Source organism: Jaculus jaculus, chromosome 12, assembly GCF_020740685.1.
Source record: "Jaculus jaculus isolate mJacJac1 chromosome 12, mJacJac1.mat.Y.cur, whole genome shotgun sequence".
Lineage (NCBI taxonomy): Eukaryota > Metazoa > Chordata > Mammalia > Rodentia > Dipodidae > Jaculus > Jaculus jaculus.
Genome location: NC_059113.1, coordinates 49359644 through 49375996, shown reverse-complemented (window position 1 = coordinate 49375996; position 16353 = coordinate 49359644).

Sequence of the window (16353 nt, the reverse complement as noted above, 5' to 3'; positions counted from 1 at the left end):
ATTTTCTGTTTTAAGACAGAGTCTCATGCTGCCTAGAACAAGCTCCTGGACTCCAGCCATCCTCCTGCCCTGGTTCTCCCCGACCCCTCCCACGCCGGGTGTTATGTATGCACAGTGCCCCATCCAGCCTGAGAATGGCCATTGGCAATACTTAACAACATCACAACCACATTGAAAATGGATTTTTAGGACTCAATTGGTAGACTATTGGGCTAGCATGCACCAAACTCTGGGTTCTATCTCTAGCACCACATAGTCTAAGCATGGTGACTTCTGTCTATAGTCCCATCACTCGGGAGGTGGAGATTGGAGGAGGAAGTCATCCTCAGCTACGTATATCAAGTTGGACAGTAGCCTGGGCTCTATAAGACCCTGTCTCAAAACAACAACAAAAAAAAAGAAAAAGAAAAAGAAAAAGAAGAGAAAAGAAGAAAAGAAAAGAAAAGAAAAGAAAGAAAAAAAAAACGGGCTAGAGAGATGGCTCAAAGGGTAAGAGAGTTTGGCCCAGATACATGACAGCCAGAGAGGACCTGAGTTCAGTCCCCAGCAGCCACGTAGAAAGCCTCTGTGGCCATGCACTCCTGTATCCCCAGTGCTGTGGGTGGTGGAGCAGAGAGGGGAGACTTGCTGGGCCTCACTGGTCAGCCAGTCTGATGAAACAGCACACAGCTCCAGGTTCAATGAGAGACTCGGTCCCAAGGAAGCAATGTGAAAGTGTGATAAAGGTGACCTGTTCAACGCTTTCCTCTCTCCTCTACATGAGCATGCATGGGCATGCACATCTGGATGCATGGCATGGCTTTACACTATACACACACACACACACACTGACACACCATATACTACACTACACATACATACACCAAAATCCGCCCTCCCCCCCCCCCAAAAAAAAAGCAGAAAAAAGATTTTTAATATCTCTAGGATCATCTCTATGCTTATTTTATTCTCTCACCTTCCAAAATGCTTTCTGGGTGAACAAAGACGGTGTTAATTAGTATGCCAGGAAATGCCAAAACCCGGACGTGCCTGGGCTGAAGGGCCACAGGTGGCTTGATCCGAGTCAATGAAAGGTGGATGATGACCAAGGGGGGAGAAAGCTGAGGATTATATCTTCCTGCAGACCTGCAGGCTCTCGGCACAGAAAATGTGGTGGATACTCGTCGGGCCTTGCAGCCCGGCCCCGCCGCATGCTGCTAATGCAGGACTGCATCTCTCCTAGACATCACAAGACTGCCTGAAATGTCTTCGTTTATCTGAGCTGGCCATAAACTCAGCTTCCATGTGGTTGTGTACAGATGCAAACTGGAAATGATGCTTTTTCTTTCTTGTGATCTCAACAGGCAGCTGCTGGGAGCCTGCGTATCGTGTGGTCATGTACTCATGGGTGATAGGTCTAACATGCCGTCATTGCTCTGATGAGTGCCAATGCCATAGTCACTAAATCAAATCCTGATATCTTCAACAGTGGGTTCAACTTCATGATTGCCCCTCTTGTGGCAAGGTAGGCCCCAGTTCAAAGGAATGTGCTAGAAAATGGGGCTGTATCATATCTGTGGTTTGGCAGGGGAAATTTCTGAGTTGGGTGGATTTGGGCAAAGGGAACTTTAGTACATGCTGACAGAGAAAGGGGCTAAAGGGGCTGTGGCTGCTCCAGGCTCAGGAGCCCACACACCATCAGCAGAGGCACAGGCAGTTGCATGGCTGTGGGAAGGCTCTGAGTGCTCACATCACACCCTGCTGCATGGCCTCCCACAGTGTGCCACTTCTCACCACACCTATGATAGGACAAGCCAGCTGTCAAGAGAATGTACACACAGAAGCGGAGGAGGCCAGCAACATGAGTCCATGTCTGAGGATACCCACGGGGGTAGCCAGCCCCCATGGTGCTATAATATTAAAATCACAGCCACAAAAGTAAAAATAGATGGCATGACATCGAACCAAGAAGCTTCGGTACAACCAAGGAGAGGAACAGGAGACGGAGACAGCCCGCAGAATAGGAGGGTAGGAATGCTTGCCAACCATTCCACCACACAGGGATGGATCTTGAGACCATTCAGGGAACTCGCACAGGATGGTGCTGTAAGCACTGAGCTGGCTGAGCTGCTGGGGAGTGTGGACTGCAGCTGTTGGAACCTCACGCCGGTCGGCCACTGTGGGAAGGCTCCCAAGTCTCCCACAGCCTAGTGCTCTCTGCCAGGACATCTTCCCCGTGTCAGACTTGTGTCTTAAGCCCTTGGTAGCACAAGTCTGGTCTCAGATGAATGAGAAGGAAAAGTCTCCCATGTTGCTCATGTGTGGTGGCCCCAGTACCACCTCGGACCTACACATGACCACTTCAGGGCTAGGGACTATGGATACCTGTGACTTGATGCCATTTTCAGTGGAAGGCCCTAAGACTTGGGGACCTGCTTCTCCTCCCAAAACACACCATTCAGTAAGACCTGCTAAGCATGGACAAAATCACACTGCTGGTGCCCAGGTCACACCCTGCACCCAACCGGCCCAGAGATGACTGCCACCTGCCATGGTTCAGACGGAAGAGCCGCCACCAACAGTGAGCCAGCAAGGTTCTTTGCTGGTAGATTTCAAACAGAAGCTGGGGAGATGAGCCCTCACCAACTCATGTTAGAGGCATAATGGGCATGTGGCACTAATACCTGCTCAGGGCTGCTCCCACCGGTCCACAGACCAGCTTGCCCTGCTCCGTGGCAGCCTGGTTGATTGTCTGGGTCCTGCTGACATTAACTGGCTGAGCTGATCTTGTCCTGTGGCCCCATGGGCATCATGAGTGGAGGCTGTCATTCCCAGTGGATCTGCCTACCATCTCTGTAGCCTCAGTCACAGTCCCAGAGGGGAGTTCTGGGAGCGGTGCTCAGCAACCCCACCTCAGGCCACAGTGGGTTCCAGTAGAGCAACCGCCCAGGCCATCCACCTCAGTCTTCGTCCCCACCAACATGTGAACTGGGAGAGGCCGTGCTCACTACTGGAGCATAAGAGTTTTCAAGATTTGTTTACTGATAGAATTTGAAAGCCTAAAGACATTATGAACCTGGCACAGATGAGTGCTCAGTAAGCATTTATGGACGAATGACTCCATGGTTAATTATTTGGTTTGCAGGATAAGACTTTAAAAATAGGGGGTGGGGAGGTGGTTAAAATGCTTATCATATAACCACGAGGAACTGAGTTCAGATCCCCAGCATCCGCGTAAAATGCCGGGAGTGGTGCCTGGTGCCTCTAATCCCAGCACCAGAGAGATGGAAATAGGAGGATTTGTGGGCTTGCGGGTAGCTAGTCTAGCCAAATCGATGAGCTCTGGGTTTAGTCAGAGACCCTGTCTCAAAAAGAGTAAAGACACCCGATGTCAACTTTGGCCTCCATACGTGCTTGCATGAACACCCACCTACGCACATGACTAAAAAGGAGAAAGACTTAAGGCCATACAATTTGAGGAGCTGAGTGTGCAATTTAGTGACAGAGCACTTGCCTGGTATTGCAAGGCCCCATGTTTCATTCCCAACACTGCAGAAAAAAATGACCATGTGGAACAATATTAGGGTCCCAAGTTTAGAATTCTTTATCCAAGTGTGAAAATTTGACGTTATTGTACTGAGTATGCTGTGTGTTGCTTGTATACATTTCAGGTCAGAAAAGAGATTCAGCTACAGGACAAAGACAAATTCTAAAGACCAACAAATGTGTTGTCATTATTCACAGTGGTGCTCATATTTTGCACAAGACAATTTAAAAGGATTTATGTAAACAATCATTACGAAAATGTAGATTACAGTGAGAAAATCTCTCAAGCATCAGCTGGTAGCTGTCAGCATTGCAGACTCTGACCATGAGAGGTGCTCCCAGTGGGATTGTGGTGGTGTGGACCCTGCAAAGCAACCTGACAGAGCGCAAGAAGAGCAAAACTGTGCAAATTTGGGATGGAGACATGGTCAGCAGCTAAGTGCACTTGCTAAACAAGTATGAGGGCCTGAGGGGGCCTGAGAGTGCCTGGGTTCAAATCTAGAGATCCCATGTAAATAGCTGGGTGTGGCCATGGACACAACCCCAGTCCTGAGAATCATAGGAGCAAAGACCTGAGAGTCTCTGGAGCACAACCCTGCCCCTGCGAGCTCTGGAATTAGTAAAAGATGACTGCTCAAAACAAGACCAAGCAGTAGAGCCACGGGGTGGTCCACCTGACTTTCCACTCTAGCCTCCACAGATGAGCAACCCCTGCTGAAGCCACGAATATAGGGTGCTGCAAGTACATATACTTGTGCGTGCTTCATACACACACTCCACACATCGCACACATGCACACACGCATGCATGCATACCTACACACAAGCAAAAACTACTGAAGTAAAACTATATCCATGACAGTGCCAGCGTGCAACAGAAAGGGTATGACAGCAAATCCTCAGGACAATTCAGTGTTGGTCAGGTGAGGAAGAGCTCGTAACACCAGAAGCCCCATGGGCAAGGATCGGTTACTAAGTGGGAAGGATGCTCAGGACATGCTGACAAGTGGGAAGGAGCATGTAGCCAGGCTCTGGGCAGAGAACAGCGCTATTGTTTGCTTGTGAGGAAGCATGTGTGTGCTTACGAGTGTGTCAGATGTGTTCACACTTGTGTGTGTGCAGACATGCATTAATCTACTCTTGTTCACGTAGGAATTAGGCAGGAGGAATACTACTGGCAGAGAGACCTGTGCGGGCACAGTTCTAAGCAGCTGAAGTATAAGGATTTACCTAATCCTCATGACAATCCCTTCAAGTGTTCATCACTACTTATCCATTTCACTCATCATGAAACTGAGGCAGCGAATGGCCAAGTGACTCACTTAAGTTGACTTATGAAGCCAGACAACCATGCACAAAAGCCACAACCAGAGCTATTCTATTTTGCTCTAAATAGCAAATACCAGCCAGGCACTGTGGCTCATGCTTGTAATCTCAGCACTTGAGAGGTGAAAAAGGAAGGTCATGAGTTTGAGGCTGACCTGGGCTACTGAGGGAGTTCCAGCCCAGCCTGGGCTGCAGTCAGACCCTGTCTCAAAACAAAACAACAAAAAGTACCAAAGGAGGACTGGAGAGATTGCTTTGTGGTTAAGGAGCTTACCTGTGAAGCCTAAAGACCCATGTTCAACTCTCCAGGTCCCACATAAACCAGACAAGATGACACAAGGGTACAAGGTCACCCATGAGCACAAGATGGTACATACATCTGGAGTTCTATTATAGTGGCTGGAGGCCCCGTCAAGCCAATTCTCTCTCTGTGTGTTTCTTGCTATCACTCTTGCTCTTGCTCTCTCACATTAAAAAAAAAAAAAAAGGTGCTTTCCATTGGGCTTGTCTTATAAAAACAAGCACCAAATGGGGCTGGGCTGATAGCTCAGTTGGTAAAGTACTTACCTCTAAAACATGAGGACCTGAGTACTGGCCCCAGCACCCACATAGATGCCAAGCATGACAGTGTGTACCTGTAACCCCTGCACTGGAGAAGTGGAGATAGGAGAGTCCCTGGGGCCTGCTGGTCAACCAGCCTAGCTTAACTGGTGAACTCAAGACCAATGGAAGAACCTGCCCCAAAATTATGAATGGCATCCCTTAAGATGAAGTTGTCTTAAGTTGCCTTCTGGCCTACAGACATGCACATGCATGCATGTATACCTGCACACACATTGTACTTGCACACACACACTTGTGCACACACACATGCATGTACACACAGACACACATTTATAAAAGGGAGCATTGGGCTGGGCATGGTGGTACACACCTTTCATCCCAGCACTTGGGAGGCAAAGGTAGGAGGATCGCTGTGAGTTCGAGGCCACCCTGAGACTACATAGTGAATTCCAGGTCAGCCTGAGCTAGAGTGAGACCCTACCTCAAAATAAAAAAAAAAAATTTAAAAGGAGAATAGCGTATTGGTTCACATTTGCAATGAGAGGACTGGATATTTCTTAATTTCTTCCTTGTGGTTTTCTTTTTTAAAATTTTTATTTATTTGTTTGAGAGAGAAAAAAGCTGATAGAAAGAATGGGGATACCAAGGCATCCAGCCACTTCAAACAAACTCCAGATGCATGTGCCACCTTGTGCATCTGGCTTATGGGTGTCCTGGGGAATCAAACCTGGGCCCTTAGGCTTTGTAGGCAAGCACCTTAACCACTAATGCATCTCTCCAGCCTGCTTAGCATTTTTCTAAGTTCTTGGTGTAACACTCAAGAGAAGCAGTGTCTTTTCCTTGAGGACAAGGTATGCTGCTGGCTTTCTCCTCTGCAGGTGAGGTAATGATACCAGCGTGCTCCATGGAAAAACGTGGTGTGTGTGACAGCGGGATTTACGCAACCTGCTGCAGTACACCTGAAGTCCTGATGCAATCCCCGAGCCACCAAGCACAGCTTAAACAAAATAAAAGGGGTACACCCAGCCCACACCTTGATGCTAAGCCCTATCATTAATTAGGGGAAAGAAAGAGAAAGCTGTCTGGTTTCATGACTTCAACTTTCCACCCAAAGCTCCAAGAATTCAGTCAGCTTCTCACTACACTTCCTTCTCTGTTTCTGTGCTCTCTCTCTCTCTCTCTCTCCTCTCCCTCTTTCTGTTCCTCTGTATCTCCTTTTCCGCCATGCTCTTTTATTTCTATTTTCAGTTCTGCTACCAAAATCTGAATATACTGCTTGGTTGCTTAATTTTGACAGAGAACTATGAGTGCCCAGTGATCCTATAAGGAATGTGGATTGGGGTACAATAGGTTCAGACTGCTTGCTGCCTTGCGCTCATGCTCCCCAGTGAGCCAGTCTTGTTTGAGGTGAGATTAGAAATAGCTTTTTAGTTTTAAAGTGCATGCTTATTTATCATACAAGCCTCAAGTGCTTACTTCAGGTACTGATGAAACATGTATTTCTTTGCTGTGTAATTTAAGGCAGTTAGTTAATTTTTGGTGATAGCATCTCACCATGATGCTCAGGCTTATCTTAGTGACCCTTCTATCTTACTTCCCAAGAAGCTGGGCTGCAGGACGGTGCCAACGCACTCGCCGCCTGCACCTGTCTTCTTTGGGAGCTTGTCTTCTTTGGTGGGTGGAAAGGGCAGGGCTCAGCCAGACATCATGGCACTTGCCTTTTCTCTCAGTGCTCAGGAGGTTGGAGTAGGAGGACCACTGTGAGTCTGGGGCCAACCAGGGCTACACAGTTAGTTCCAGGTCAGCATGGGCTAGAGTGAGACCTGCCTTTAAAAAGTCTATAGGCTGGGCTCTTGGGCTCAGCTCCCTGGTGAGGGCTAATGATGTAGGCATTGACTGAACTGAGAGACACCCAGAAAGTTAGTAAAACACACCCCCGGGTTGTCTCTGGGGTGCTTACTCCGAGATAGACCATGTGGGCTCTGACCTAATCTACAGCTTACTCTATGGACTTTAAATTTTAAATTGACTATTGGGAAGAGGTTCGAGGAAGCAGGTCAGTGGGCCATGTCCTCAGGGCTCTGTCTTGCTCTGGCCCCTTCCTGTTGCCATTTCTCTCTGCTTCTTGGCTGACACTTTGAGAGATACTCTGCCTCCCCACACCTCGCCCACCAGGATGCACTCATCCCTCTGAAGCCATGAGTGAAGACAGATCTTTCCTCATATTAAGTTGTGTTATATCAGGTATTTTGTTTTGTTGATGATAAAACCTACTTACGTATCCCACATCTGTCATCATTGAGGAGACCACTCTTTCAGAGAGCCAAAGCTGGATGAGTGTCATTAGGGATGTCCTCACCTCAGGACATGGCTTCAGAAGTTGAAGTGTACCAGCTCACTGGAGGCCCTCAGAAAGGTGCTGCCTTTATTCAGAAAGTGCCTACTAAGCTCTGAGAAATGGGGAAGGTCCCTAGGGAACTCTCCACGGCAGGGAGGTGGGAGGGATATTGCTGCCGTAGAAGGAAAGAAAGAGACGGTGGGGTGAGCAAAGGGGAGTGAGGCATTTGTGGTCAGGAGTGGGTATGGGGTTTGGTGTCCTGTGAGGAGGGCCTGATGCCTAAGAATTTTGAAGACCAGGACATCAAAGGCCCACATGTGACATATGACAACTACCAAACTGAAGACAAGTCCCTGCATTCTCCATGCCACTCTGGAAACTCCAGAACAGGACATGATGAAACTTGAACCTAACAAAACCTCAGATACAACTTCCTGGGGTAGAGGATAGATGGGCTCAAGGCTGAGTTAGGTGTCCTGGAGCAACATCACATTGGACAGGAAAGTTCTATCCATACAGGATGACCTGATTCAGGCAATTGATTGTTGAACCATAATAAGGCATTAGCAGAGTCTTGGTGTGGCTCAGAGCAGCTGTCATTTATCTCTGCCTCGACCCTGGCCAGTGCCACAGTGGAAGCTCTAGGTGATGAGTACTTGCTCCCAAGGGCAGGGTAGACACAGGGAGGGCTTACAGCAATGTAAACAGATTCCATGTATAGGATGCTCACTAAATGTTAGCTACACACTCTGCTTTGGCTATACATGTCCTATTTAATCCCACGATGGCCTGAGTCTACTTACACTTTGACCAATAGAATGTGGCAGACACGAGCTTCAGGACATTGTGTATTCTGAACTTCAAAGCCATTAAACATCTACATTCTTTTCCATGCCTCAACACATGGGCCATGTGGAAGAAGGAGGACATCTTCACCATTCCTACCAGTGGGATTCTGGCTTAATGTGGCCACAGATCAAGCCCTGCTGACCAAAAGTGAAGTGAAATTACCCAGCCAAGCCCTGTCCAAGTTCTACTCCGCAGAGCTGTGAGAACGGCTGAACACCGTGCTGTTTTAATATCACGTTTGGGAGAGGCTGTGACACAACTGGGACATGGCAAGTTCTCTCTGGCCTCCAGTGGCTCTGCTGACCCAGTCACCCAGACAAGTAGATACACACACCGCTGGGGAGTCAGTGAGTGGCGCACCAATAGTGAAGTGTGCTCATTCCGTCTGTATTAGTTGGCTTTCCTTGCTACAAAAAACACTTCAGGCTGGGTGATTATAGGGAAAAAGAAGTTTATTCAGCATACAATATTGGTGGCTGAATGGAAGTCCATCGGCTTGGTAACAGCTCTGGTGAGGCCTCTCTGGCTGCATCGCCTCTCTGGTAGACACCATCTCTGTGGGAGCACGTATAACAGTTATAACATGGAAAGATAACATGAGAGACCATGGGAAGGAGCCTGGCTCTTTAAGGAACTCTGAAGAGAACAAACTAAGGTTCAGTGGTCTCTTTGAAGGATAAAAAGTGAATCATCACCTCCCACTAGGTCCCACCTCTTTAAAAATCTTCCAAGCTCTTAACACCAACCACCATAGAGAAAAAGCTTCCAATTCATGAAGCCTTGGAGGGACATTCAGACCACGGGGATGTGAGCCCCTCTCCACGTGCAGACCGCCTCTCAAGGATTGCAGTCCTGTCTGGTGACAGTCGGACGACTCACAGGTGGGAGAGCTGGGACAGGGAGCTACCTGGACATGAGGGAATGACCTGCATTAAACCTGCCTTGCTCATGAAAAGGCCATAGTTCTTTTGCCCATTACATGCCTGTCCCGTTGTGTCTTTTTGCAAATATGCTCTGCTCGCATCCAACTCCATAAGTCAGATCACTCATAGCAACAAACTATCATTCCCTGACATCAGACAAGGAGGTGTCCAAAACTGAGTGTCCTTGGACAAAAGATGGTCATTTGTTGGTGCTGGAAGATGTAGGGGCACTCAATTACAGTCCTCTGAAAAAGCTCTCTCTAAAATAAGAAAGTGTACAGATTCCTCAACGCACAGAGATTGCTGACAGCTTTGTTTCCACCCAGCGGGAGGAAAAAAGAAGCTGACAACTTGTTTTTGCAGGCTATGCTCATTCAGGTCTATTTTAAGCTCTTTTCCCTAAGTCAGTACACCAGAATAGCATTCAGTTTGAAAGTCACCATCTGTTTGGCACACAGGGCTGGGTCTGGAAGGGTCTGGGCTGGCATACCTGACCCTCCCAAGGTGGTAGTCCCAGAGACAAGTATAAAGAAGGTGTTTTGTGTCACCAGAATTAGTGTCGAAGAAATGCACTGAAAATAGTCACAGACCCTTAAAATTCTCATTAAACAACTATTACTATGTTATTTATAAACTGAAAACCACACACATACACACACACCCTTAACTCTTGAAAAAAAAAAACTGTTCAAATAATCCCTTGTATTTAAATAATTTTCTTGTAAAAAGGCCATCCAACCTTATCTGGGTTGTTCAGATAAAATTTAACTTATGGAAAAGCAAGCCTACTCAGAAATCTATAAAAAGACTGCTGCCCCCTCCTTTCCGGGGGGGGGGGGCGCTGCCCCGCCCTTGTGCTTGCCTCTGTGGTGACTCATGCTTTTCTATGGAAACACATCAGCCTGAAATACAGCAGGAATGCGAAAATCTGACATGTGTAACCACTGACATTAGCACATGGGCTAGAATCACTACATCCCCAAGGGCTAGGGGTTCGCAGGCTGGTGGGGGGGGGAGGGGCAGGTCCTGGCCAACTCCTGGCTATTTTTAACCTCCACTAAACTTAGCTCTCTCTGTTCTCGCCAATAACCTAGATCTGAAATGCCATTTTCCTCTTACAGGTCAAAAGAATTCTGTACAGAAGATTGTAGGCTAAATTGCTTGTGAACATTATTTAAGGTTTTACAACACAGACAACAACAACAGAAACCCATCCCCATGAGCAGCTCCTCAGCTGACAAGGACAAGGCAGATAAGGGAACTCCTGTTTCGAGAGACCCATGTCCTCAGTAAGGGGAGTCTCTAGGTGTCACTGTAGTTGGCCTATGTTTTCTAAAATTATTATCAAATGGAAATTAGAGAGGGGGGTGAGAGGGAGAGAGAGGGAGGGAGAGAGAGAGAGAGAGAGAGAGAAAGAGAGAGAGAGAAAGACCTTAGGAAAGCCAGCAGTCCCTAATGACTTTATGGCACAGGGCACTGTGTTCCAGCGTTGTTTGCCTGAGCTGCCAGCACAGACAGTGACTTCTCATGTGTGCGTTCCAGGAAGCTGCTCGACATCTCATCAGCGCCACCCACAAGGCACAGCACAGCACATAGGCAGCCTCCAGCCACCAGGGGACCCTGCAGCTCTGGCTTGGAACATGGAGGCTTATGGGAACCTTCAAGGAGGTCCAAACATCACTGTATCACTGCTTTATAATGCAGGGCTTAGTTGTCACTTACCTTGAGCATTGAAATGAGGCAGAAAAAAGTCAGTCAGTCAGGGCTGCTATTTTAATATCATATTAGGTCTGCCACTGGTCACTTCATCCATAAGCCTTCCCAAACAGCCTTCACAGGGAGCAGCAACAGGAAGTACAACCTAGGTGAGGAGAGACTGTCTTAGGACAAATGAGTCCAGGGCTGTGGAAAGCAGGTGGATACACTCTGTTTCTTCCTATTTTTCCTCCTTTATCTTTTTTTCTTTCCAGAACACAGGGCACTGTTGGTGATGAATTAATTTCACACAGCTTCAGTGATGTGTAACTTGTTGCCAAGACATAGAACCACACATTCTCTTCCTTGGAAGTTTATTTAGGAAACAGGCTATGGTATTTAGCAAATGTTTGCTCATGTAGTATGATCACCTTACTGCAGAACAGCGATCACAGAAGTAGAAAGTCATTCACATTTCCCCTAGGAGCCCACATGAGAGTAAGCCAGATACTTGTCACCCTCTGAGAACCAGCCAGTTTGGCTTAACTGGTGACTAGACAAATCGGTGCTTTGTGAAACATCTCTTACAGCCCTGGGAAACCATAGGTAGGTAACTGTGCCAAGGACATTTACTCTGTTGGTAGAAGCAGGGACAATGCCAAGCTGGCCGAGTGGTTATCTGGGGTCCACAAGCCACCAGCTAGAGATTTTAGGCATACTTGTGGACACAGAGGTGAATTAGGAAAACATGTCACCTAGCTCTACTGTCCCCATGTACACTGTTCCCTGTCCTTCCACTGTTCAGAGTTGACAATCAGTACCATTCCCTTTGATCCAGGTGACTTTGTTTGAACTTCTGCCACTTACAGCAGAATCCTAACATTTCCAGCATGTCAGTCCAGGCTCCATTGATAAGATCGAAAACTGCCGACACGTGAAATTTAGTGTGCTTTCTCAGTCACTTAACTTCATAACAGTCATCGCAGTAATTTTCCATTGTGTGTGGATATATGACAGGTATATCTTACAAGTACTCAATGAATGCTGCAGAAATGGCTCAGTGCTTAAGGTGCTTGCCTGTAAAGCCAAAGGACACAGACTCAAGTCCCACACATTCACGTAAGTCAGATGCACAAGGCGGCACATGCATCTGGAGTTCATTTCCAGCAGCTGGAAGCCCTGGTGTGTCCGTTCTCTCTCAAATAAATAAAAATGAAATATTTTAAAACACAAAAGTGCTTAATAAAAGCAACTGCACATCAATCTTTAGTTCATCAGATGAGCATAGCAACATAGACAACATAGAGCTGATATGTCAGCATCCAACTAGAACACAGAGAACCAAAATCAAAATACTGTACAAGAGAGTTCATACAGGAACCAATCACAGGAAACTCCCATTCTTCAAAAAGAAAAACCCAAATAGCTTTCTCTTTCACTTGGTGCCTTTAAACACAGTTGTTAACTGCTTATGGTGAAAAGCCAAACAGTTATTTCTGAGGCACTTTATTTTGAAGCTGTCGGAGTCTGGTGTCTGTGGGGTGAGAGCTATGTCACAGAGTTGATCATTTCCAGGATGCTTGCAGTTGGAGTAATGAAAAACTTGTGCAAGCAGCCATCCATCAGTGGGCTGCGTTGTGTAACACGCCTGGGATCAGAGGCCACTGTGTGCCTCCCACTGACCTTTTCCGAGGCAGCGCTGACACCACGTGGTCTGAGCTTCATGACAACGCCCGCTCACTGCCAGTAATTAAGTTGGACAATGCAGAGAATCAGAAATCTCAGTTCCTTTACAGCTCCAAAAGGAAGACTTTGAAGTCCCACTTTCTGGCAACGCATGACTTGTCTGGATGTCTTACTCTTGTCCACTGTACAAACTATCCTCTAATGCTGAGTATTTTGCTCAACTACTTCCTGGCATTTGTGTTAGAAACAATAGACACAGCCTCACAATAGATGATGTTATACGTAAGAAAAGCAAAAGGTCAAAGACGCCGGGAGGGAGCCAGAGATGTGTGCGTAATACACGGAACTCAGTCCGGGGTGTTTGATGGTCTTGAGTAATTGTGCTGGCGAGAAGCTATTACTTAACCTTGCCAGCATTATCCAAGAGAACACTTGCGAAACACTTAAGACAAATATGCTGTAATTACTGCCTGAATAAAGAGCTTGTGCAGCAGAAACTGTTTTTGTAACGAAACACAAACTCCACCGCTCCACTGAGCACACCAGCCATTAGCTCGGGCATCAACAATGAGCCCCGTGTGAGCAGCGGGGGCAGGGCTCCTCTCTGCCTGCACTGGACGAGGTGCCCAAAGCCCGAATTTAAGGGCCAAGTATGGACTTGAGAAACCAACTAGAATATACCTGATCCTCTAACATAGACCAGAAATAAGAACTTAGAAAACTGCAACTAATTTGCCTTCCTTCTTTCCTTCCTTCGTTCTGTCCTCTCCTTCGCTCTTTCTTCTTCTTCTTTTTGAAAAAGGGGTTGTTTGATTCAGTAACAGCAAAGTCTCATGGTACTTAAAACTCTGTCCCAGGTCCGATCATTTTAAATCAATGAATGGTTCTGTCATGACCTAAATATCCAGCCATATAAATTTAATAGCCTAGAAGGATTTTTTTTTCTTCGTGAGACATAAAGACACTGAATGCTGGGATCTCAATAACTAGCTTCTGAGTTTATTGACTGACTTTCTTTTCCACTTATAAACTGGGTGCTTCTGACTGCATGCTGAGTGCTGGATGAAAACGAACATTTCAAACACCATCTGATCTCGTGAAAAGGTGGCCTCTGCACTTCTGCCTCCTGGGCCTGTCCTCAGAGCAAAGAAAATGCACATTAAGTCCTGTCTTTTGACCATAGCAAAACTTTTCATGCGGGAAGGTGTTTTTTTTTTCTTCATGTATATTCAGGGTGGGTGAGTGTATGTGTGTCCAGGGGCTTGTATGTGTTCACATGTATGTGTATGTAGAGACCAGACAATGACTTCAGCTGTCATCCTCAGAAATGCTGTCCACCTCCTTTAAGTCAGGGTCTCTCACTGGCCTGGAACTCACCAATTTGGCCAAAGTGGCTGGACAGCAAGTCCCAGGGCTCTATCTGTGTCCACTTCACCAGTGCTGTGGTTACAAGTGCACACTACCACACCTAATTTTTTTTTATATATAGGTACTGGGGAACAAATTCAGATCCTCATGTTTGTGAGGCAAGCATCCACTGAGCCATCTCCTCAGCTCTGTATACTAATATCTTAACTTTGATGATAATAATTCAGTAAGTCAGCTCCAATGCACTCCATCTTCATGAGTAAGGGCCTACGCACACATGCTTGGCTGGGCTGGCACTGGGGTGGGTTGTTCTGCTGGGGGAGGGGGATGTGGAGCAATGAGAATTTGCAGGGATCAACTTCTTCTTGTAAGCAATGAGAACACCAGCACAATTTTCCAAAAACATAATTTTTTTTTAACTTGGAAACTGGCCAAAGATTTGCAACAATCTGAGAAGCTTTTGTTCAGAAAAGTGGAGGAATCTTGGTAAGAACAGGAATCTCTGTGTTTACTTGCTCTGCTGCGTGTTGTCCGCGCCACATACCTTGAAAACCATAGCCTCGTAGTTAGGGAGCTCAATGCTCTCTAGCGTGATGACAGAACGCCACACACTGCGTGACAGACACAGCTTACGTTAGAGTGTGGTGCTGCCATCCGGCAAGACCCTCCGTGGTCCATGGTGACAGAAATCTGCCTCAGTATCCAGCCATGTCCATGACTATGGCATTGGTCATTCCTGCGGGCGAAGCCTTCATGTCCTCTCTCTTCTTATGGACTGTGACTCGTCATCTCAATACGGACACAGTGGCAGTAGGGTATCAACATGCATTTTGAAGGAGATAGTGAAACCATCATGAACAGGCATCAGCAGCCATTGGAAGGGTTGTTTATAGCTTCTCCAGCTCTGTTCCTGTGAGGTTGTCAGAATCTCCCTAGAGATTCACAGGGATGCCCCCTCACAAGCTTGTGTTTATTTGCTGGGATTCAAAGCTTGAGGCACTAGAAACAACAGGAAAACACTCTGTGAAGAGGTTTGGCATCAGAGCAGCCTGAGGTAGTGAGAACAGCTGAAGCAAGTAAGAAACTGACCAAAAAAGTTAAAGGGAGATGCTGAACAACAGGATGTTCTCAGGGAATCTAGAAAGCCTTGGGCATGGCAGGCTACACACAGTCTGGAAGAAGACAAGCAAAGGCTGGCACTCTGACCTCCACCTGTGCCCAAGAACTGAAGGCTAAGGCAGAGTTTTCAACTGCCTGCCAAAGACCTGAAAGCCACTGTGGTGTGCCACGGAGCTGCCCAGTGAGAGCTGGAGACTTTCAGTTCAGGTACTTTAGGGCGTCTCAGGCCAGTCACTAGCTAACCATCCAGCAAGCAGACCTCAGTGAGCACATTCTCGGAAGTCAGTAAGTAAGCAAATAGCAGTGATGAGCTGGACTGAGGTGGGGGTGGGGAAGATCTGACTTCTCTATTCATCTAAATGCCCACTACTCAAGAAATACAAAATATAGAAAGAAACAAGGAGTCACACAAGGAAAGCAATAGTCAATAGAAACTGTGCCTGAGAACCCCCAAATGTTGAACTTACTAGAAAGAATTGTAATTTAGTGACTTTAAGTATGTCCAAAGAATGAAAGCAATGATGACCTGGCCATACAAAGAATAGCAACAAAGAGATGCTGGGGGAAGAACTCAAGAACAATTGTGAAATTTAAACTACATAATTACAACAAAAAATCCACCCGATATTCTCAAGGAGATATAAGACAGCAGAGGAAGGAATAAGGAATCTTGCATACTTATCAAAAGAAATGATTAAATCTAAAGAGCAAAGAGAAAAGATCAACAGAAAATGAGTAGAGACCTGTGGGATATCATTATGTATGCCTACATATGAGAGTCTCTCAAGGCAAAAGATGAGAAAGGGTAGATATTAAGGGTCTGGGAAGATGCTCATTGGGAAAAATGCTTTCCATGCAAGCTTGCGGACATGAGTTTGGAACCCCATGAAAAATTGGGGTATGGTGGCATTTACTTATAACCCCTGCACTGGGGAAGCAGAGACAGGAGGATAACTAGGGC